The sequence below is a fragment of the Delphinus delphis genome, chromosome 10 (assembly GCF_949987515.2).
Source record: "Delphinus delphis chromosome 10, mDelDel1.2, whole genome shotgun sequence".
Classification (NCBI taxonomy): domain Eukaryota; kingdom Metazoa; phylum Chordata; class Mammalia; order Artiodactyla; family Delphinidae; genus Delphinus; species Delphinus delphis.
In genome coordinates, this window is record NC_082692.2 from 84833778 (window position 1) to 84858752 (window position 24975).

At 41.9% G+C, this 24975-nt stretch overlaps 1 protein-coding gene across 10 annotated transcripts in view; it reads right to left on the reverse strand.

Moving 5' to 3' along the window:
- FOXP1 (forkhead box P1) overlaps nt 1-24975 on the reverse strand; it is a 595507-nt gene that overhangs the window by 306782 nt on the left and 263750 nt on the right. For 9 of the 10 annotated variants that reach the window (XM_060022897.1, XM_060022898.1, XM_060022906.1 and 6 more), the window contains one exon: nt 19231-19291. The exons of the other annotated variant lie outside the window; for it this stretch is intronic. The gene's annotated coding sequence lies outside the window, so the exon portion shown is untranslated. The remainder of the gene's footprint in view (nt 1-19230; nt 19292-24975) is intronic. 10 annotated transcript variants of the gene reach the window in all.

Below are 24975 nucleotides of genomic sequence, written 5' to 3' on the forward strand. Positions count from 1 at the left end.
AACCTGAAAAACCCAAGATGTTTCCAACCCAATCTCATTATCTTCCTCTTCCACACTAGGGCTCTCCCAACATTCCACTAACTCATCCGATGGTACCTCCAATCCAGAGATGTTCACATCAAAAATTGAGATGTCATCTTGAAATACTCCCTCCCTGTCTTATCATTTACTCAACCCATCAGTGTTGGCTGCCTGCTTTTAACTCCTGAACATCTCTTAAAGCCTTTCTTCCCGTGCTTGTCGACCCTCAATATCACAGTCCATCCACAGTCTTCTCTAGCTTGGTCTTCTGCAATAGCCTCTTCCTCGTTCATCTGTCCTACACAGCATCCTCCTTCCCCTCCTGACACACCACGCTGCAGCCAGGCTGGCTTCATCTCTCTTCTTTAAGCATGCCGCATTCACTCCCACCTTGAGGACTCGGCACTAGCAGTTGCTCTTGCATGGAACACACATTCTCTAAGCCACCTCTGGCTCCCCCTTTCCATCATCTCAATTTAACCATGGAACGTTACCTCCTCAGTCACTTTCCCTGACAATCCAATAGTCTAACGTGGCCACTGACCTACTCAGCCACTCTCTGATACACCACTGTTTCAGTTCACAGCTTAGTAAATTAAACCCGACGCTGCTCTAGTTTATTTGCGTAACGTCTCCTTCAGTAAGGCCATACGAGTAGGAATGTAGTTTCTGTACCATACAGTGCTCTCTTCTCAGGGCCTTGAATTGTGTCTGGCACACAGCTACTTGCCTCCAAGGCTGGCTACCAGTGACTCCTCCCATTCTTGTATGCACATGCCCATCAGGAGGGTGGAATCTTTTTCCCCTCCCCTTGAGTGTGGACTGGCCGTGCTTTGACAAATGCAAAAGAGTGAAGGGTGCTGTGCCAGTTCTGGGCCTGGATCCTGAGAAACCTGGCAGTGTCCTATTTCACCCTAAGTCTATCATACGGTGACGTCAACTTGAGAACCAAGTTACGGTCAGGACCAAGTGTCAAGTGTGGATGTGAAGCCATCTTGGTTGGACGTTCCAGCCACAGCCAAGCACCTGGGTGAATGCAGAGAAAAACCATCCCTGCTAAGCCCTGCCTGAATGGAAGAATCCTGCACCAACGGTTGCTGTCTAAGCCACTAAGTTTCAGGTTGGTTTGTGAAGCATCAATAAATAAGTGAAGCAGAAATGTTCATCATTTGTTGCGAATCAGTAACTGCCCACCTCCCTAGTTTTCTGTATCTACTGCCCGCTGCCCCCTGGCATTCTTAACCCGTCACAGAGTGATCTTCCCAAAACACAAGTCTGATCGTGTACTCCATTGCCCTAATCCCACCCCACCTTACCTCATGTATCCCTCACTACGAAAACAGACAGACAGACAAAACTGCTTTGGGAAGCACAGATCCGTGGACACTCTGCCTCTGCAACCCTGTCCTTGGCTTCCTGCTCAGCTCAGCACCTTCTGCACACGGCCACTTCCTTCCACACACCACAGCGCATCTCAGCACACGGGACGTGATGTGCCTTTTCTTTGGCTCCCCCATAACCTCAACCCTTCTCTCTTTCTCCGGACCTCATTTTTTTTTTTTTTTTTGCGGTACGCAGGCCTCTCACTGTTGTGGTCTCTCCCGTTGTGGAGCACAGGCTCCGGACGCACAGGCTCAGCGGCCATGGCTCACGGGCCCAGCCGCTCCGTGGCATGTGGGATCCTCCCGGACCGGGGCACGAACCCGCGTCCCCTGCATCAGCAGGCGGACTCCCAACCACTGTGCCACCAGGGAAGCCCCGGACCTCATTTTAATCATTATTTCCCCTGGAAGCCTTCCCTGACCTTCTAAACTAGGGCAAGTCCCCCAAGTGTAGGCTCTCAAGGCATCACGTTCCCACATTCCTTAATCCTCATCAGATGAGTTTTATCAGCCCCCATCAGTCTGCATGAGGCCGAGATCGCATCGTTTTTGGCTCTCTCCTATAAACTCAGCAAAAAACGCTGTGGCTGGCACATAGGAGAAACTCAAATATTGATATTTGTTGGAAAAGTGAATAAATGAATTGTGTGGTCACCTTGGACGGCCGATTTCAAATCCTGGCCACACCACAGACTAAGGTTGTGACCCTCGGCATGCCAGATGAACCGCCGGCCGCCTCTCTGTGCCCATCTTCCTTCGTCTGGTAAAAACAGTAGCACTTACCCAACAGCCAGGTTTTTGTTAAGTTTAAATAAAATTACATGTAACAGCACTTAGCCCAGTGCCTGACACGGAGCAAACATTCAATAATTAGCTACGATTATTACATCACTTACTACCATTCCCATTTCTCACTAGAAGAAAAGTCCTAAATTGGAAAACAACAAGAGGTTTTCCCTCTGCCATTCTACCACCTTTTTTTCCTTTATGAGCACAGAAGCCTTGTACATTACGCTAAGCTAAGCTAGGATGGCCCACGGCGCCTCATTGCCAAGCTGGTCTCTGCAAGAAAATACCTAGACTGCCTCTGCCGTGGTCTTTACAAGAGCTGATCTCAGGAAAGCCATTAAACAAACTGCCAACATATAAGTTAGCAATTAAATACCCAGCCCCCTCCTTTTTTTTTTTTTTTTTTTTTTTTGCGGTACGCGGGCCTCTCACTGTTGTGGCCTCTCCCGTTGCGGAGCACAGGCTCCGGACGCGCAGGCTCAGCGGCCATGGCTCACGGGCCCAGCCGCTCCGCGGCATGTGGGATCTTCCCAGACCGGGCCACGAACCCGTGTCCCCTGCATCGTCAGGCGGACTCTCAACCACTGCGCCAACAGGGAAGCCCCAGTCCCTTGCTTTCTTAAGTGTCTTACAAGCATTTAACAAAGATCACTGTTACTCTTGACAGATATACGAATCCATACTATCCTTCTAGAAAACAGTGTGGGAATAGATGTAAAATTTTCAATATGTATCAATATCTATCAATCTATCTAAATGTTAAATACGCATACTTTTGAACCCAGCATTTCACATTCTGGTACTTTGCCTTATGTCAGTGCTTCTCAACTGGGGTCATTCTGCCCCACAGGGGGACACATGGCAACGTCCAGGGATGTTTTTGGTTGTCATGCATGGGTGTGGGACGGGGGGGGACAGACGTGCTGCTGACATCTAGTGAGTCGAGGTCAGGAAAGCCACTAAACGTCCCACAATCTATAGCACAGTCTCCCACAACAAAGAATCGTCCAGACCAAAACGTCTACAGTCCTCCAGCTGAGAAGCCCTACCCTAAGGAAAGAATCAGATGGGCTTGCAAAGATGAATACACAAGCCTGTTCATCAGCGTTACTGTGTACAACTTTGTACAACCAACAAAGTGGGACTGGGTAAATAAACTGACTTATCGGCACACAGTTATAAGGTAATAATAATGCTGCCATATATCAACTGCTACACGAAGATATTGACAACGTATTTTTATATTTAAAAAAACAGGGAAAACGTAGCATCACCCTGTTAAAACTATGATATTCCTACACCCAACTACCAGAGAGAAATATAACGTGAGCCACAAATGTAATTTAAACATTTCTAGTAGGTACATTTCGTAAGCAAATTAATTTTACTAGTATATTTTATTTAATCCAATATATCTAAAATATTATCATTTCAATCTATAATCAATCTCTAAACTTAAGAGATACCTTACAGTCTCTTTTTTCAAAAGCTGGTGTGGCTTTGACACTTCCAGCGCATGTCAATTCAGACTAGCCGCATTTCAACTGCTCAAGACCTGCTGGTGGCAACTGGTTACCATACTGGACAGCACAGGTGTGTTCAGTAACAGACGGGTAAGGAGAGAGATGTTTAGAAGTACTGTCTCCAAAATGGTCCAAGTCATGATCCTGGGGGCAGAGAATGTGCAGTAATGTTTACTTCCTCACTTCTGCTTTTCTTACTGTTTGCTTTTATGAGAATTACCATGTATAAGTACAGAAAAATCAACCTGTTTGGCGTTTGAAGGAACAGAGAGAGAACTGCTTGTCAGGTTTCATGACCATGAAGCAGCCCTTGTGATGATCTCCCCCATCCTTGTTGAAAACGACGGATGCTGGAGCTTTCAGAGGAAGGGCTTGCCGCCACCTGCCCTGTATGCAGGTGTATGCACGTGCACACACGCACGCACACACGTGTACACCTTGGCACAGTGGGGGTCAAGGTCATTCCAGCCAGGTGTATCCCAAAGAGCCAACCCTCTGCTCCCTCAAAACATATGTAAGTAGTGGGAAAGTTCACTTTCTCCCACATGGCTATGAATTCCTGCTCCCTGCCCTGCGCACTCGCTTCCCTCCCTCCCTCCCTCTCTCAGCCTCTGTCTCTCTCTCTATCCCTGGCCTTGGACACAGTAAACACTCAGTGCAGCGTCTACCCAAGTTCCTCAGTGTCAAGTGCTGGGGACGCGACCCAAGTCCCATTTAACGCAGTCTCCACGTGTAAGAGCTACAGTAAAACCACGCCCGAGCCCAAGAATCCCATGCGCAGCCCTGGAAAACCTGTTCACACTATTTCGGTCACAAGCTTTAGGTTTCGAAAAGCTGTGGGTCCCAGATCTCTCCATGTGAACTCAGGAACATCTGGGTGTCCATGGCCTGGACTCCTACGATTGTAGCACTCAGACAGAAGATGCAGTGTAGCCAAGAGGCTGCTTCAAACTGGCAAAAATAAGCCAGGTGGATCGCTCTGGGTGGGCCCACTCCTTACCTGTGGGTGTCAGATGGGTGATGAGAAGAAGAAGATGATTTAGAAATATAATGTTATTCTGAAAAACTCTAAAACCGTTTCTCTGTACTTAGCATCTTAAAGTTTTTGTTTTGGTTTTCTCTTTGGGGCCGGGAGAAAGCCTATTTCATTCCTATTCCCACTAGGCTCCCTGATAAAAACAGCCACTTAAAAATATTTTAATTACCTTTAAAATGAATCAGTAGTAAAAATCATGAACATGAAGACCTACTGCATTCCATGCACTGTGCTACCAATAAAAAGAGCTGGCAATATTGAATACTTGCTATATAGGAAGCATTGCCCTAAGCACGTTTGACTTGGAATAACTCAGTTAATCCTCCAACTATCTCAAAGGGGAGGTACTAGTTTAGTCCCTAGGTTTTGAGATAAAGAAAAAAGGCTTGGAGAGTTCCAGTTACTTCCTCAACATCGCCAAGCTGAAAAGTAGCAGGACAGGGCCTCCAAGGCGGAACTCTAAACCAGAACACGTAACCACACTGTTCTTTCTGTGATCTTCACAGCACACCGATGAGACGGGGCCTTTCACTGTCCCCGTGTCACAGATGGGGACCACTGAGTGAGCAAGTCAAAAGCAGGCCCTAGGATGGACACATCCGAACTCAGACGCAGCCTCCCCCAAACCACGCCCTCTCTGGTGGAGGGCAGGACACACGGATCCAAAACAAGGAGCTACCCCTTCCTCACTTCGGCATCAGAAATGTTTATTTTTCCATTAGAAACCGGTCGTGTTTTGAAACGGTGGTGATAGGAACCAGGTAAGTACACAGACAGGAGTACCGCTTCCAAGCGCATTCCGGGGAGTGGGGAAAGCCAATGAAGGAGGGGGGGTGCCCAGGGTGGTCCTGGCCTGGGGGCCTGCTTGCCCTCCATCAGCGCCGAGCGCGGGAAATCTCGGAGAGGACAGAGAAAGCCCGAGGAAGTGCCCTTTCCACAGATATATGTGTGTATGTATGTACTGATTTTTAATCCTTAGATTCAGGGTTGATGAGAATCAGCTGGTTGGGCTTAGAGACTAACAGCAAACACCCGGGGCGGGGGAGTGCAAGTGCCAGTGCCCTCACTGCCTTTGGAGCTCAACCTTCAGCAACACCCCTACTAAACTGCTGGGAATCAGAGGAGCTCCCTGGAGCCCGAGGGGCTGTCCCCAGGGTCTTACTGTTTAGCTGGACACAGCCCTGCTTCTCTCGAAGCTTCTGGAACCACATAGCTGGAAGATACTAGCTCACTGGGTAAAGAGGCTAAAAGAAATGGAGAGAAACTTCCCAGGCTGGGGAGCACAGGCCCTATCCCGCGGATGATAAGGAGACCAGAGATGGGATCTGCGGACTCTCAACCACTGCGCCACCAGGGAAGCCCCTGAACACTGTTTTTGTTTGTTTGTTTTGTTTTTAAATTGGAGATGCCGATGATAACAGAGACATATAAGATGAGCAGCAGCTAGTTGCTCTTCTTGGGCTAAGTGCTTTACACAGATCTGTCCTGTTTGTGCTCATCATAAGGCAATGAGGTACACAGCCACCTTATTTACAGAAGAGCTTCCCTTTCTTGGCTTACTAAATATTGCCTGCTGCCCCACACAGTGCCAGGAATAAGTAAGCACTCAATAATTATTTACTGAATAAAGGACTGAACTTAAAGCATCAAAGTTTTGGAAAAGCTTCTGAGCCCCAGATCTCTCCATGGGATTTCGGGAGCATCAGAATGCCACCGGCCTGGCCTTGCAGGATTCTAGCACTCAGATCTAAGCTGTAATGTAGCACCCAGCGAATTACTCTGCAAATTCTAGCAGAAGAGCCAATGGTCAAGCAACCTCCCCATAACAGGATCCCTTCTCTAGCTGCCCAGCACCTTGGACTCCCCCATCCCCACTCCTCGAAACACTTGCTGCTCCCGAAATTATGAAAACTTAAAAGAAGAAATATAAACAGCCTCAAGAAACAAAACTTCTGGACTTCATCTGTAACGGAAGAATTGAACAAGAAAAGAACAGACATACACTTTTTTCTCTTCTATGATTTAAGTGATAACAAAAAATGATAAAACTTGGTGTTGGCAAAGTTGCAGTGAAATAAACATTCTCATTCAGTATTGGTAGAAGTATAAATTGGTGCATTTTGAAAAGTACACTGATAACATGTATGGAAAATCTATAAGAATTCCATCACTTTTCTTCTAGAAATTTCCCCCTATAGAATATATCTAAAGAAATGGAAACTGATAAATGTTTGCGCACAGATACGCCTACTGCAACATATTATAGAAAAACTGGAAATGACTCCCACGCTCAACACTGAAGAAGAGTTAATTAAATTTTATTACATCCAAAAAAATGATGTAGTATGCAGTCATCTGAGATATCTTTATGACATGAGAAAATGCTCACCATGTAATGTTAAATTTAAAAAATGGATACACAATTCTATATACTGTACGACTGCAATTTTGTTAAATATGTGTACATCCAACGAAAAAGGAACTGGAGAAACTATATGTTATCCCCCGGGTCTGGATTCTTGATTATTTTTACTTTTGTGTTTGGTCAACTTTTCTACAATTTCAAATTCCCTATAATGAGCTGGCTTTTACACTTGTAATCAGAAAAAAAAAAAGAAGTTTACAAGAATTTCCTATTCTATGTTCTATTACTAATAACATTATAAGAACTAAACTAACGAAATTATATGACCCTTCAAGGTGACAATTCTATATTGGTCTTTATGTGTTTTGATCCCACATAAGGAAATAAAGAGAAGATGTCAACCCCATTCCAGAACGAGGGGGAGGAAGACTTCAGAGCTAAGAAGTTCCAATCAGGTAGACAGTGTGCACCTCAAAAACAATGACCAGCACACCTTATAATCCTTTTTTGTGTCTCAGTCCTTGGAAAAACACATGTCACAAGGGAGTGGCTCAATGGGGTTAATCAGTCAGATAAGGAGAGAGTGGACACCTAAATTCTCATGCTATGTACAATACTCAACTATTTAAAAAATGCACAGTAGTTGTCAACTGGCAGAAAGATACTAACATTTACACATATCTTCATTAAATATCCTTGTTAAGAAAAACTCAGGCTTCAGAGGAAGGACAGAGACAGGGAGCGAGAGGAAGGGAGGAGGAGGGATAAGGAGGAAGAGAAGAAAGAACAGGAGGCAGAAGAGGAGGAAGATGGAGAGAAAGGAGGAGAAGGCGGAAGGGGAGGGGGAGGGAGGGGAGGGAGGGAAAGTGAAAAGTGGGCATTTTCTGAATCAACATACTTAGATGCTGTTTTTCATATTTAATATTTTTAAACACTTGTAAATGGTGTAATTTCCCTTAACACAGCTGGAAAAAGGAGAGTGCGTTGGAAATGAAACTTAAGAAAGGGCAATCGACATAAAAAAATACATTTTGGTTTCATCAGGTCTATTTTTTTAAACAGTGAACTTTTTAATAGTGAAATTTTAACATTTCCACTTGTTTTTGATATTGTATCATAAAAGGAAGGAAGAGGTATATTAGAAGACAGAGAGAATCCCAAAACAGACAGCTACAATTACGCAGTGGCCAGGGGAACACCTTTTTCCTTTTCTGGGTCTCAGTTTCATCTTCAGTAACTTACAAGGAATTGACCAGAGAAGGCTAACATTCCTTGGTTCTCTCTGAAGTTATAAATCTAAGAATACTTCGTTGAGTGGCCATTTGGGGATCTCAGTACTAGATAGGGGAATGGCCACAAAGGACAGAGGTACACAGCTCAATTTTAAACACACCATGAACCTCCCAGGAACTCAATAAATACGCGTTGCCTAAACAATTAATGACAGTACCCCTAAGGTGTGGCATGCAAGTAAACTTCAATTTTATACTTTAAAAGCAGTAAAGACATTTGAGTTTTCCAGAATAAACTGACCAAAACTCAACCAAAGCAAATTCTGGAGATGCAAATGCAGGCAAAGTAAATTAATGGCTTGCTCCGGGAAAAGAGAAGGAGTGATGTTTGGGATAACGCAATGAAGAGAGGATGAATGGCTGTCCCTTGAAAGGACGCAAAGTTCCCTGCTCCCACGGTGGAAATCAAGTTGGGGAAGTGGGAAACATGAGAAGAGAAAAATGCCGAGCAACTTAAGGTCCAGAAATTGTGAAATCAAAGTTAATGCAAAGTGTACCTCACCTTCTATGGAAAACACATGCAGTCGACACCAGGGGATGCTTTTATGTGTCTCAAATTCATGTTAATATTACTTGAAAGTAGAGGGAGAAACTGAGTGATAACCTAAAATCCCAACATCGTATTTCTAAAACTAATTCAAGAGACTGAGCTATCTTGAGACATCCTACACAGGCATACTGGCCATCATTAGTAACTGGAGGGAATCAGAAGACCCATCCTTGCAGGAATACATAATACAAGAATGGAAATCAGCAAGATACCCTAAAAATAAGACCGAGATACAACAGTGATAACTTGGGAAAACACTCATGATATTTTAAGGGTAAAAGCAGGAAACAAAATAGTATATACAGTACAAGTAGTACATATAAACAAATCTATATATACAAAACACTGGCAGGATACAGATAAAATGTTGAACTATTTAGGTGAGGTCACCAGTGAAATTTTTCTTCCTACATTTTCATCCCCTTCTAATTTCTTTTAATGCCATTTTATCATGAAAAAAAATTAAGAAGTACATTTATCATCTTCCACAAAGAGAGGATACTCTTACCTCACCCAGTACCACCTTAATGGTATTTAGTATCTAAATAGTGACAATGCATGTTTTGCATTATTTTACCTACAATTTCCTAGATGCTCAAAGATTTGGGATCAGCCTAGAAATCTCGAAAATGTTCAACTGTTTCAGAAGTTTTGAATGAGCCAGAGTCTTTGATGCTTAGTTAATTTGAAAGATGGATGAACCCATCAAAGACTACCTATATTAGTATAAGGTAAAGATGATAGACGCACGTGTGGCTCAGGCACCAACTAGTACTTCACTTATCTAGAGATCAGGTTAACCACACCAAGCTGTGATGTACTTTAGATGATTAAACACGACGTATTTTAAGTTCGAGATGTAAATATACGTCTCCTTTCACCCCTGCCTTTTATTTGTATTTAATATCTGAACCACCGGATTAGAGAATGAGTCGCATGGCGCAAAATGCACAGGATTCCATCAGGAAACAGTGAGTTTTTCTCTGATCACTTCCCACAGGCTGTCCTAGGACCTAAAGGTCAGAGCTAGACCCTGTCTGAGTGGGGCTGCAAGAGGTGGAGGCACAGGTGATGATCTTAACAAATAAAGAGTGCCAAGCAGGCACTATTCCTGGAAAAATCATTCTAGATGCCTAATTTCCAAAAGCAGACAGGAGTGAGCCAGGAGTGAGAGTCAACCATTTTTGCCTCCTGTTAAGGTTATCAAGGACTTTCATGTTCAGAAACCCAGTGGTCAGTTCTTTGTCATCATTGCTTTTGACCTCTGCACAGCACTGTATACAAGTGCCAATGCTCTCCTCCTTTAAACAATGTCCTCAATGGGGTTCTGGTTCTCTGGAGTCCCAGAGTCTTCCTCCCATCTTTGACCTCTCCTCCGTGTCTTATGCTCAAACCTCTTAATGGCGTTGGCTTCAGAACCCACATCCTGGAGCCCTTCTCTTCTTTATCGACACCACTGTCCCCCACCTTGGTGAGCTCACCTAGGTTCACGCCTTTACTGACACTTAGACATTCTTATAAAGCCTCAACGTATAGCCCTAGCTAAGACATTTATAGACCCACATATCCAAATGCCCACTTGATATCTCAGACTGAGTGAGAAATAAGCGACTCCAACCTCACATGTCTACAGCTATACTCCTGGTATCCCCTGCTTCCCCTGTCCACTCTCGACAAAGATGCTTGGCTGGACCAAACTTAAATCAGGCTTCTGAACCCATCTGTGTGCTTCCTTGTAAAGCCCAGTTTTAGCAAGAACCCTGCTCAGTCAGTTTAACCAGAACTCTCTCACCTTTGATATCTGATCACCCTTGATATCTGATTGGGTTCCTCACTCTCCACCATCCTCCAGGTGATGTCGAGTCACCCTAGCTTATCTGCAGCAAGAATCTTGTTAGATCAGTTTAGCCAGAATCCCCCCTTACTCCTGATGTTTCCTTCCGGAAACTGTCCATCTACTGACCCCCCCCCCCCCCCCGCTTCTTGGCTATAAATTCTCACTTGCCCATGCTGTATCTGGAGGTGAGGTCAGTCTCTTCTTCCTCCTATAAAACCTCACTGCAGCGTTCCCTACACCTATCGAATAAAGAAGGCACTACCGTCTCTAACGAGGGAAATTAAGTAATTTTTTCCTTTAACACCCCCAAACCTGTTCCCCCACAGGCTTCCATATTTTGGTTAGTGGCAGCCCCATCCTTCCCGCAGCTGCTTAAACTGAAAATCCTCAGTCTTCTATCTGACTTCTTTCTTTCTAACCACAATCAATCCATCAGTTGATACCACCCCATCACACGAGACAAAAATCTTCGGAGTAATCCTTGATACAACTGTCTTCAAACTTTACATCCATTCCACCAGGAAATCCTTGGATTCTACCTACAGATAAATTCAAAATATAACTACCAAACTAAACCTGTTAGAATTTCATAAATTCCCCTGCCACCTCTACTGCCATACTGATCCTGGCCGTCACCCTGTCTCACTGAGAATTATCACAGCGGACTCCTAACACGTCTTCTTGCCTATCATCTCACCCACCCACCGTCTACTTTCAGAACAGCTTCCAAGGATTCCCTGGTGGTGCAGTGGTTAGGAATCCGCCTGCCAATGCAGGGGACACCGGTTCGAGCCCTGGTCCGGGAAGATTCCACGTGCCGTGGAGCAACTAGGCCACAACTACTGAGCCTGCGCTCTAGAGCCCACAAGCCACAGCCACTGAAGCCTGTGTGCCCTGGAGCCCGCGTGCTGCAACTACTGAAACCTGCGCGCCTAGAGCCTGTGCTCCGCAACGAGAGAAGCTACTGCAATGAGAAGCCCGCGCACCGCGAAGAGTAGCCCCCGCTCACCACAACTAGAGAAAGCCCGTGCACAGCAACGAAGACCCAACACAACCAAAAATAAAAATAAATAAAATAAGTTTATTTAAAAAAAAAAACAAAACCCACTTCCAGAGTGATCCATTTAAAGCATGACTCACATCTTGTCCCATCTCAAAGCCTATCCACGGCTCCCTACTTCACTAAGAGATTAAGAGTCCAGTGAGCCTTAACGCCCTACTAGGTCTGGCCCTGTTGCTTCTTGTCCTTGTCCCCCACTACTCTCCTCCTTGGATGACTTTGGTTTGGCCATAGTGGCCAACGTACTCTTTTGAGAACATGCCTTGTCTTTGCTCAAATGCCTGTGCTTCAGTTAGATTTACCCTGACTATTTACAGTTGCAATCCCCTTCCCTCTGGCAACTGGACCTCCCTTATCCGCCTATATTTTCTCCACCACACCTGTCACCTCGTATTTATTTATTATGTTCCCCTACCTGTCCACACCCCCTAGAGCCATAAGCAGAGGGCTTGTCGCTGTGTCATTCACTGCTCTATTTCCCATCAGCTTGAGCAAAACTGCCCAACAGAAATACAATGCCTGCCACACAGGTAATTGTAACCATACTGGAGAAAGTCAAAAGAAACCGTGAAATTAATTTTAATATTTTACTTAATCCAATGTATCTAAACTATGCTCATTTTAATGTGTAATCAATAAAGAAGAGTTATTCAAATATTTCACGTTCTTTTTTCCATACAAACTCCTTGAAAGGCTTTGTGGATTTTAAGCTGACAGCATGTAAGTTTGGGCTAACCACATTTCAAGGGCTCAGTAGCTACATGTGGCCAGTGGTTTCAGTATTAGACAGTGCAGCTCTATTCTACTCTATTTTTTTCCTGCTCTATTGTATACTTATTCTATTTTTCTTTTTAATTCTTGGGCACAGCCCACTGAATTGATTTCCCAACCCACAAATGGGTCCCAAAGTGGCCTGTGAAAATCACTGCTCTAAATAAACTTTAAAGAATGTCATGTGTAATGAATGGATTTTAGGACACTTCCTTTGGCCTCCAGTGACTGCTCATGATACTTTAAAAGAGAAATTGACTTCCAGAAATGAGCGGGCTGGAGGAAAGGGTGAGGAAGTGAATATCCATGCCAGTACATGAACCGAAATCATCAAAGTCCATATCCAATGATGCAAGATTTTTTTTAATTAAAAGGTAATTTTATTTATTTTTTATTTTATTTTATTTTATTTTGCGGTACACGGGCCTCTCACTGCTGTGGCCTCTCCCGTTGCGGAGCACAGGCTCCGGACGCGCAGCCTCAGCAGCCATGGCTCATGGGCCCAGCCGCCCTGCGGCATGTGGGATCTTCCTGGACCGGGGCACAAACCCGTGTCCCCTGCATCGGCAGGCGGACTCTCAACCACTGCGCCACCAGGGAAGCCCAATTAAAAGGTAATTTTAAATAACTCACTCCACTGTCAGATGATTAACAAAACATCTAACTACCTGTAATAATATACCATATACATGCTAATATACAACATACAAGGGAAAGTCTGCATAACCTTCACACTTCAAAAAGAGTGCATCTGAACAGAGCACAAATACTTCAAGTTTTTCATTTTTCTCCCCCTCACTCTCAACCCATGCAAAGGCCGTGGAAGTACAATAGTTCAGATCAAGGACAGAGAAGTACAAACTTAAATGATTAATTTCATTTTCCGTTTATGAAAGTCCTGCTCACCAGCACACTTTTAAAAAGACACCATCAACTTCAAATCCAAACTCAGCCCTGGGCAGAAGGTGTCAACTTCTAAAACAGACTCAAAATAAGGATTCTACCATTGATATACCATTTCCTCCTTTAAGGTCCTGGATGTTACTAGATACATTAGAAAGCATGTACTTGAGGTTACCACAGGTGTGCTACCCTAAACAGGGTTTTGTTTGTATACATTTTTGAGCTTCAGATTTTCTCTGAGATATTTGAATTGCCAAAGCAAGGCAATACTTCCTACATCTCTGATAAGCTGTTAGGTTTTCACCTAAGCTGAGAACTTCTTCCGAAGATGCTCAAGGTAGGCAGTTTCGATATCTGTGCCCTTGGCAGATGAAAGAGCAAAAGCGTCATTTAAAAAACATGACTAAAACCATGTGTTATTTGTATTTGTACCGTTCGCTGTGAAAAATATGGCTACTTGATAACTGTTGCAAATGTTGTCTTCACTACAAAACTCGCCTTCGTGTACATTTCAACAAGTGACTTCTGCTTGAAAAAGAACTCTATTGAGCATATTTCTCTGGAAATCAATATTTAAAATTTATTTTCTTTGAAACGAACATTCAAGAGAGACAGCTCTTGTTTACAGAGTTACTGAGTTTAGCATTATGGCTAACAATGTTTAAAAACAGCTAACTTAAAATGCAAACATTTAAATTCTGAAGTTTAACTGTTGGGAGGCCAAGTCTATTTCTATGGAAATATAAACAGCATGAAAACAGTAATTTTCCCCCCAATGCCATCCCTTGTGAGAATATTTCAGGCCACCATTTGGCTGGATTTAGGAGTAAGAACTCATACAACTCTGAGGTTGTAGGACAGTTAAAAATTTAAATGCTTTGAAGGAACCTTGAAGACATTATGCTAAGGGAAAGCAGTCAGTCACAAAAGACCACATATTGTATGATTCCATTTATGTGAAATACCCAGAAAAGGTAAAACTCTACAGACAGAAAGTAGATTTGTTGTTGCCTGGGGCTGGGTTGAGGGGATTAACTGCTAGTTGGTATGGGGTCTCTCTCTGAGGTGATGAAAATGTTCTCAAACTAGATTGTGACGATGGTTACAAACTCTGTGAATATACTAGAAACCACTGAACAGTACACTTCAAATGAGTGAACTGTAATGTGTGTGAATTGTATCTCAATAAAGCTATTAACAAAAAATTAACATGCCTAATAACATTCACAACCACACTGGCATGAAAGATACAAGGAAATCAAGTTAGTCTAACTTAGCTTTCTGATAATAATAAAATACATAAATTCTTGACACCCTGGTCTCCGTGTTAGAGAACACTTTCTCATAGCAGCCAATATTTGCCCTTGCGAATACCTGGCACCATCAGCCATAATGTCTGTCTTCCCCTTTACAACATAAAACTCCAGGAAGACAGAGACGGTATCCTGCTTATGCAGTGCTATAATCCTAGCACCTAGCGCACAATCATCAATAAATACCTGCAGTAAGAATTAACGTATATACACATGTCGCATGTACATTTGTATGTATGTACGAGTGAATGAAATTACTGGACTGAGGCATTTCAACCAATCAAGTTGCTTGTGTCCTAACTGTCGCCTGAAATCTGTTCTCCAATTCTCCCATGCTCCTGGCTACCCAGCGAGAGACATTTCCCAGCAGTCCTTGCAGCTTCTTGTGAAATGATCATAATCTTACCAATTAAACGTCAATGGATGTGATGTGTGCAATTTTTAAATCATTTGCTTCAAAGAAAATTGCTTGCCTTGGACTTCACTGTATTTCAACCATGTAGATAAGGACAAAGGCCCAAAGCAGAGAAGCACAAAAGAGAAAAGAACCCATCCAGTCAAGCCAGACGGGCCAGATTATTAGATGAGACAGGGAAGTAAACTTCTATTTGATTTAAAGCCATTGTATGTTGGAGTCTTTATGTTATATCAGCCTAGTCTTAACTCTGAGTGTTACAACCCAGGCATGGGTATATGAGTATGAAGGGGAGGCAGGATGGAATTCAACGCTTAACTAAACTGACTAGTCGTTTCAGCCAACGTGGTCGGCTGGTATCACTCTTTCCCAGTGTCTTTATAACAACTTCATGAATAGGCAAATAATTCAAATGCTTAATGCTATAAAGAGGTCATGTTGAATGGATTTCACTCGGAATATCGTTGTCACTAAGTAAACATTTGAATCGCGTAAATATACACTTTCAAAAGAACCAATGAATACATTTTAAATGGCTGGATGGCTATTTTTAACTTTGTTCATAACCAAGAAATCATTTGTAATATGTTAGACACGATGAGCGAAAGTCTATAAAGATGCCGTATTGCTCCTTAATCCAACAAAAAAATAGCTCAAATTGGGGGTGGGAGAAAAGCTGCAATGATCACCCTTCCTTTTAGATTGGTTTTAACTTTCTCATTAACAAGCTGACTATGAAACTGAAGCAACACAAAAAAATGAAGTTTGAAGATGACCAATATTTAAAGAATAACCATTTAACTGTAATCTATATGAGCTTCATGATCATCATCAATTAACTCCCACTGTCATTCAGAACTGAATCCAAGACAATGCATTTCACAAACTGGATTTGAAGTTTTAGCAAAAACCTGTGTGGGTGAATTGCAAGTGTTTGGGGGAAGCAGGGGGAAAAAATGACACAGAAACCTATATATTAAACCACCAAACCAAGGCAGCCATGATAGAATGGCATCAATATAATTGTGACCAGAGCAAGTTGTCCTTTTAGCTCCAGTCTTGATATTTCACATGACCTTGGATAAGTTACTAATGTGACCAGTTTCCCAGTTTGTAAAGTGGGGATTATAACAATTACCAGCTACCTCTCAGGGATGCCAGCAATCAGACCCATTTTGTAAAGCGCTCGTATCTACTTGGAAGAAATTGTTCGATCACTACCAAGTATGATGAGTGTTATTTACGATCTTTCAGCTCTGAAGCTAACTTGGAAAAATGTCTTCATCTGCTTTTCTGAATTTTCGTGGCCACTTTTATGCACATAACCAGTTGTTCCCAGAGTGCCACTGTAGGCACGTTTATTTGCACTTAGGCTGACTGCTAATGAGTCCCAGATTTCGAATTTGGGCATGCCACTGACCGAGGAGCTCCTGGTATCTGAAATCTCTATCCTTTGAGTAGTGTGTAAGGCGGTGCTGGTCTCTTGACCGTCACTGGACAGCACAGTATCGTTGTTTAAGGTTTGTTCACTGGGAGGAAACACTAAGCATTCTATCCATTTTATAAATTTTTTTAGATTTTATATTTTTAACAAATCTTTTTTTCCTTCATGTATAAGAGGTCAAGATATGTAAGGATTAGTTTTTGAAGGATCCTTGAGCTTGTTAAAAGGTAAAAGAGTACATGTAAGTTATCATTTCTCTATATATCTTATTTCTAAAAAAAACACAAAAGGGAGTCAAAACACAAATGGAATTGATATTGTAGAAGAAAAACAGTTAATAATATGTTAATTGGGAGTAGGAAAAATGAAGTTGACTTAAAAGTAGAATATCAACAACAAAAAGTTGAAGTTAAAAAATACTACTAAGCTTAAGCAAAAACTCTTACTCTGAGATTCCTAGCAGTCAAGACAAAAAGAAAAATTAGATGAATTCGTTGTTCAGCTTCCTTTGTTTTACGAAAGGAGGCATCAGGATGACAAAATTTTTCTCTTCTCCTTAAATTTGACAAAGGTTTCCTGATTTGCAGGATACTGTATAATACACCATGTTCTTGACAGTAATTATAAAAAAGCATGTTTTTTCCTCCGCATGGACTACTTTTCCTAGTCAACTAATGACAAATCCCTGAAAACTTTTTCTTCCCCAAACTTGCCCTTGACTCATGATATCTTTAACCTTGAACAGTATCATGGAATTGGGAAAAATCATACTGCACAAATGCAAACATTTTCACGTCATGGGTGTAAGCAAGGTCATCATAATGACATCAGTCAGGAGAGGAATAATTTATGCTTACAGGTGATTCCAAATAAAACAGTGACAACCTACTCATTAAGCCCATTTTTTGGAGCTGGAGCGATAGTTCATCTTTTCAACCACTTTTCCAGCTTTGTTTCATCACAGTTTTTAGCTGCACCAGAAAACTTTGCTAACAGCACAAAATGAGTTCAGCACCTGGCATGGCTTTCAATGAGGAACACCTTGGACTGAGATCTTGCAGGGATCACAGAGACCAGAACACACAACATGCAGCTGACTAACCGTGGCAGAGACAAAATGCCCACAAAACAGGAAATACTGACTGGACAGCCTTTCAAGAAGGCGGCTGCAGAGCCCTGAAGTAGACTAAAACTGGGAAACTGGGAAGTGCTTTGCCAGAAATCATGCTAGGTAGGACCTGAGAGCCCCAATGACTGGTTGCAATCAACCCGTCCCATGCCAGAACATCTGAAAGATAACATATCCTCTTTGGAGGACAACTAGGTGCTTCCCACACGGTTTAATTTAAACAACAAAGATAGTGAAATGAGGAAAGTTGGTTGGATTTTTGGGGCCCAAATCAAATGTGCCAGAATGCAACTGGAAAAACAAATCCCTACCTTGATAATGCCTTCTAGAACCCCCAAACCCTGGGTGAGATTAAAAACAAAACCGATCTAAGAATCTTCATATTATCAAAGTTTCACAAAAAAAACCTTGCTCAACTGAAGAATGAGAAGTCTGTATCTTACAAATTCATAAACTCTAATTTGGTAAGATCTGAGCAAAGGCTTTGCGTCGTAACCAGGCTGGCAAGTAAGTGTTTTAAAGCAGACACAGATCTATCTACTCAATCAAATGGAAACACCATTGGCCAAGATTCAAAAGTAAAATGAAGACGCTTGCTCCTTGAGAAACATCACACTTGAAAGTGACCTGCAAGATGAACTTGAGGGAGGCAACCTCTGCCCTCACCGGAGAGATACTTTGGCAATTAAAAAAAAAAAAAATGTAGCCTCCAGAACCATGTTAACCGGAGTGCTTTCTTTGCCCCTGCTCCCAGAAGTGAGTTTGAGAAAATTTAACTTAGCTTTAATTCATCAAGCTACACTAGTCTCTGTGAAAACTTCTAATTTTAAAATCAAGTACTCATTTGATTTTCAAGCAAGGTCAAGAGAACAAGGCAGATGAGCGCTGACATCACAGGGACATGCCCCACGCCACACGGCAGTTACATCAACGCGGCGTGTTGCTATGGTGCCTGACGATTAATTTCTGAAAGAAGGGATTATAAACCAGCCAGATGAACATCCATCGGATGACACCACTTCGGCACAGAAGATGGACATGCGTTGCTCCTGTTCGCAGCAAGTTAATTTTATGAATCACCACTTTTGTGATGTGAATATTCCTTTCTAACTTTAAACCTACCAAGTCAACAACCAAAAAAAAAAAAAAAAAAATTCGACTTCCACAAACGGGGAAAGTGATAATATTGGGGGGGGGTGGAAAATGTGACTATCTGAACCATTTGTTAAGAGCAATCTTTTCTTTAAAGGCTTTCGAAAATATGCTACATGCATACTGACACACAAATAAATACATGTATATTTGATAATTACGTAGATCCGAAAAGAACTGAATTAAGATGCCTAGAAGTTGGTAGAGAGAGTCCTAGATGTAATTCCACTAATCATATGTGCATTTACCTTTTTTGGCTTCTGTAAAGCAATCTTCTGTTATAGTCACCTCAAAAGGTCACTTCTTACCCTGAAAACAAAAGAGAATATCAAAATCTGAATGTCAAGACAAAGTAGCAACCACCTATTTGCCTGGGAGAGATGCAAGAAAACCAACCAAAGAACTCAATTCTATTTAATGGCAAAAGACTCTCAGAGTTAATAAAAACCAGTGTCAAGACCTCCACTTACTGGACCATGTGCCTTTGAGCTCTTCAAGACTATAACAACAACTTGGACGGAAAAAGTCAAGATGAAGCGTTTCACATTTTGCCTTTGAACTTTTTCTCATCTTGTTGTCTGTCAATTTATTTCATTTGGAATAACATGTGAGTCATAGGCCTTTGTTTTTGGAAACCAGACTGCTACTTGAACGTGTCTTTGTTTGGTTAACATCCACGACATCTCTAATTTCATTAAAGCAGAGGCTTATTTTTTTCCCCCTTTGCAAGAGTGTTAGTTCTTATACACAAGATGCTTTATGCCACTCTGGACCTTTCAAAATGAATAAAAGCACCACAATTTTCAGCTTGCGGAGGGGTGGGGGGGTTCATCGGTGGGTGAAAGCTGTTCACACAATGTTTTCCACTTAGCATACTTTCTACCAGACCTACTAAGTTCAATAAAAATGGCTCGTGTCAGATGAAATCAACAAGCGAAATCAAGCTTCCTAAAACACAAAGGAAGCACGGTGCGCATCTAACTCCTGCATCTGCATACTCCCTTATGCAAAACAGTGTATAATCCTTTAAGAAACATTACAAGCTGCCTCTCTCTGCCCATGTAACTGGGATCAACATATGGCACAAGTGAAAAGAAAAACATTTGTTTATTAATTTAGATCAAGTAACCAACAGGGTACAGGATTCATTCCACATCGATTGACCAGATGCTCATATATACATATACTTTCTTAAGATGGTGAAGTCATACCCTCTTATTACTAAAACGTTAATATCCTTTTGCTTACTCTTCAGAACAATATGTCATGAAGTGGTTTAAATTTGATACAGAATATATCTCTGCTCATCCCTCGGCTGTTGGCCCTGAATGTGGAAAGGCAAACATCACTGACAAGAGTTAAATCTTATTTCACTAGGGCTAGAAATTTGAAAGTGGTACTTTGGTGTGTACTATCTTTGAGGAATTGATCGGAGGCCAATTTATGACATTTCCACCAGCAAGTGTATGCAGATTCTTGCCATTAAGATTGGGAAAAAATGCAGGCTCTGAGTGAAATCATAATTTTCATGTTTACTGTAAGAGGAAATTGGAGGTTTTCACCATAAATGTTCACCATTTGGGTGGGGGAAAACCCTAGCTCTGGGACTTGAAATTACTGTTTTGCAACCTGCCCCAAACCTTTTTGTTTTGACACAAAACAATTCAAATCGAAAATGAAAATCGTGTGCTTTACTGCTGAGGTGTGTCGCCAGGGATTGGTTTCTCCAGCGGTGAGAACTTGGTTAGAGCGCAAATGGTGATAAGAAAACAGAGCTGTGATGGTCGGGTCCTCGAGGTAATGCTGAGATCTACAGAGCAGCCCCGCCCCACGCCAATAAGAAGAGCTCATGAGACACGAGGCTCGGCAACCGTCTCACACAACAGAAATTTCCATCTCCACCACTCATCCAATCTTAAATGGAAAGTAAGTGAACTCTGGCAGACCCTACTCAATTCGGGGCAAGAACGCCCTTTCTCCCTCCTTTTCACTTGAGATGTTTTCTAACGTGTGCACTCTAAGCTAATTTTCATTTTTATCTATTGAGTTGCATCTATTTTTGCATTTTTGGCAGTCAGGTCTGTAGTATCAGACTTTGCAATGCAGATAAGATTGCACTGCAAAGATCATATAGGCCTGGCAAACAATTGCACCTTATTAAAATTTAATGTTTGTAAAAAACAGACAAACAAAAAAAGCTGCCGAAAATGCTTACTTTGAATAAAGTTATCTCTAGTGTTGTATTCAAACCTGCAGAACATTTCCAGGTAAGTACTGCGTCTGTTTCTCTACTCACCTATAGCTACCTAGAACAGTAGGTAAGTGAACATAGAGCAAAAGTATAAGCTGGTTCCCCCTCACGGATTTTATAAGCGTAATTTTTCCCTGGAGGAAAAAAAATTAATAATAACAATATTATACAATTGACCCTCCAACTTATAATCACTAAAGCAATACAAATTTGGCTACATTAATTTTTACTTAGACATAAAAAATTGGCAGTGGGATACAAACCCTATTTTTTTCCATTTTGAAGTTCCATAAATTTTAATGCAAATGTACATTTGACCACTCATTAATTTATTTCTGTTGATTTTAGTTTTTAGTATACATTAGCAAAGTAATCTAAAAGATATTTTTCCAGCTTTGCTGAGAAAAGATTAATAGTTCAACAGCTGTTTGCCATCATACTAAATTAAATGAAATGTGTCAATATAATAGACAAGAAAATTAGGGAGTAGTTCTGGGGCCTGAGTCTGCCTCATTACTAGCCTACAAGAGTCAGAAATCAACAACTAGGAGAAAAATCTGCATTTCATTTTTTTCCAGAGCATAAAACCTCCATTTCCAAAACTGCTATTAAAAACAAAACAAAACAAAACACTTCACCTTATCAAATATATCAACTACATACCTGTATGCTTACTGGCAGCACAAGCACCAAAACTAAAAATTAAACAAGTATGTAACGCTTTTAAGTTAAAAAGAAAAAGAAAAATATTGCCCTGCAGCCCCCTTGTCTCCTCTTAGAAAAAATGCAGGCACCAAATGAATTTCTTTTTTTTTTTTCTTTTTCTCTCTGTCTTAAGTTTCCTATTGGTTTTAGGTTTTTAAAGGTGAGCCAGGGATACGGTAAACAGAAATTACTTATTTTCCTTGATGTCATTCTCTGTACAATTAAGATCCTGTGAACACCAGAAACTGTTCTGAGTGTGGCCTCTTAACTATTGTTTGCGATAATGTTATTTACCTAAAGCTATTTGTTGACCATAAAGACCTTGACCACGACGTTACTCTTCACCTGAGATCCCTAGGTTAGGAGACTAATGTACCTTCCTCTTCTCCTCTGTCTCCCCAGTTCCCCCTATTCCCCATTAGGAATTTCACTCTCTAGACCCCTTAGGTTACTACAATGCTTCAATTTCATACTTTCTATCAGTATATTTGCCCTTAATTTAACCAGTGTGATCCTGCCAATTGGTACGGCCTAGCTGGAAACGAGGTGCAGGTAAAACGTGGAGGGGTGATGTTATTTCACAAGAAGAAAAATGAACAATATATGCTCTTTTTTTTTGCCATTAAAAATATTTCTCCCTATTCTTCCATGGCAGCTCAAGGAAATGATCTGCATCAGGATTTCAGCATTATATTTCATTTTGTACAAGTATACAAGAGACTGTGAAGGACAGCCACCTTATTTCATTGCAACCTTCAGTCCAACGAATGCTGGCTGAGAACCTACTGTGTGTCAGTGTCCCTGGGATGCGAGGATGATGAACGCCAGCTCCTGCGCCATGACGAAGGTGGCAGTTAGGAGTTTCATCTCTGGCTAGAGCAACCCTTCTCTCGAAGTCCAGAAACGGGGTTCAAACTTCCCATCCTCCCAAATATCCCCATCAAATGACATATACTTCATGTGAGAAAACAGAAAATCTCAAAGGGCCAATTTCCAAGAGATGGCTGTCTCTTTAAACCTGTGAATCTTAACTCATGTGGCTTTTCTGTTTTGTTTTTCAAAGATGTGCTAGAAAAACAAAACTATCTTCAACACAAACTCGACTAGCTGAGAAATGATAATACAAGGGTCACTTCATTTTCTTGCACTCAAGACAAGAAAATCCACTTAGAAATCAACCTTCTTTTTTTTTTTTTTTTCCTCGGCTCTAATAACTTCAAATACTGAGTCAGGCTTACAATAAGAAAGAGGAAGGAGGGAGGGAAGGAAGTGAGAAAAGAAGGAAGAAAAGAAGGAAAGAAACAGGGAGAGTACACGGGCGGGGGTGGGGGGGGAAGGAAAAGGAAGTAAATTAGAAAGAAAAAGAAAAGGAAAACTATTGTGTCGAGCAGGTCTCTGGGACCAGAGGCGACCCTGGCCATCACCCAGGTTTGCTGGTTTACAAGGGGCCACATCTCCTTTACTTCTCTTTATCGAAGAAAAATCTACCACGGGGGATCCGTCACTGCCCCTACGTCCCCCTCCTATTGCTGCGAGGAACATTTTACTTCCCTTCTCCCCACCCTCTGGGACCGTCAACTAAATCAGAGAACCTAACTTGGGGTCCGTTCTAGTAAGAAGAATCTGAACTACTCTACATGAAGCAAGCCCTATGGTACAGGCAAAACCTGGCCGAGGCTTGCCTGTGGAATTACTTCAGGCCCCCCGCAACTCCATGTTGGCCCATCTCATTTGGAAAACACCACTCTCTCTTACCTTAAAGGAAAGCAAAACCTTGGTCATGGTCCTGTGAAAATATTTTATAGGTATCCCTTAGCAGGCTTTAAATGTTGAAACTTAAAAACAATATTTGCTGTTTTCTCTTTGAAGCTCTAACAAAGCCTTTGTTTTAGATTTACGCGGAGTGTGTGCAACAAGAGTTAATAATCAAATCCATCCCAGCCCCCATAGATGTTAAACAAAAAGATAAAAGAAATGCAAATAGCTATTGTCATGGAAAGTTAAAGTACCTGTCTGTATTTTTAAGTGAAAACTATTATCTCTATCAATCAAAATTTAAGAATACAATAGCGCTAATCACAGAAGGTGCTCTGGCGGAGTTACTTTTCCTCATGAAAAAAAAAAGTATTCTTCCCCTTAAAAACCGAGCATAAAAGTCATATACTTACAATTAGACAGGGTATTTGTAATTTTATTATTAAAAACCTTCAGCGGCCTCACTGCTAACAAATGCTTCTAAGTCTCTAGACTGATTTGTACCTAAGAAGACCCAAGTCCCTACATATTTTAATAAGGTTGATGAAATTGGATTCACATTCTCACGGTTTCCGACCTGCGGGGGAACAGCACACTCTTCTGTTGAAAAGAGTCACTCAAACAGAGGCAACAGTTAACTGGCAAGGAAAACTCCTTTCAGACCCTGGACACAATTCCTAGCCTCTGAAATATCTTTACATAGGACATATCTTCCCTCGGGTGGCTCATCCTTCTTAATTGTGGCCATTTAGTTTTGAATTTCTCACACGATTTCTACCATCATACCCCAGAATAATCAGAGTGCACAGCGTGTCAATTTCTCTAGGTCTCTCTCTCTTTTTTTTTTTTTTAATTTCACTTTTAAAAAAGACTGGATTAAGACCCTGAACATCGTACTTTCTAAAGACAGTACAGGAACAAAAAATATCAAGACCCCGGATAGTAAAACCAACAGCGCAAGATTAAAATTCCTAGAGTAAACAGTGAAGCCAGGATGCCATTATGCAGGCTGAGCCTGGATGCATGTCTCCTCCACCATGGGGCCAAGAGGCTGTCATCTTCCCCCCAGCAAGATCAGATTTCCTTCCCTCCCAACCGCCGCTCTGCACAGCACGGCCAACATCTCCAGTGTGCTATTAATATCAATGAAGAGACGATTCGATTTCCACTGAAGAAAACCCTTCCTATTCCGGCACAGACTTTCGGGGAGGACCCTGGCCTGGGGATAGACAATACAGCAGCAGAGTTTCACTGCTTTCTTACAGTTCGGTCTCACACACTG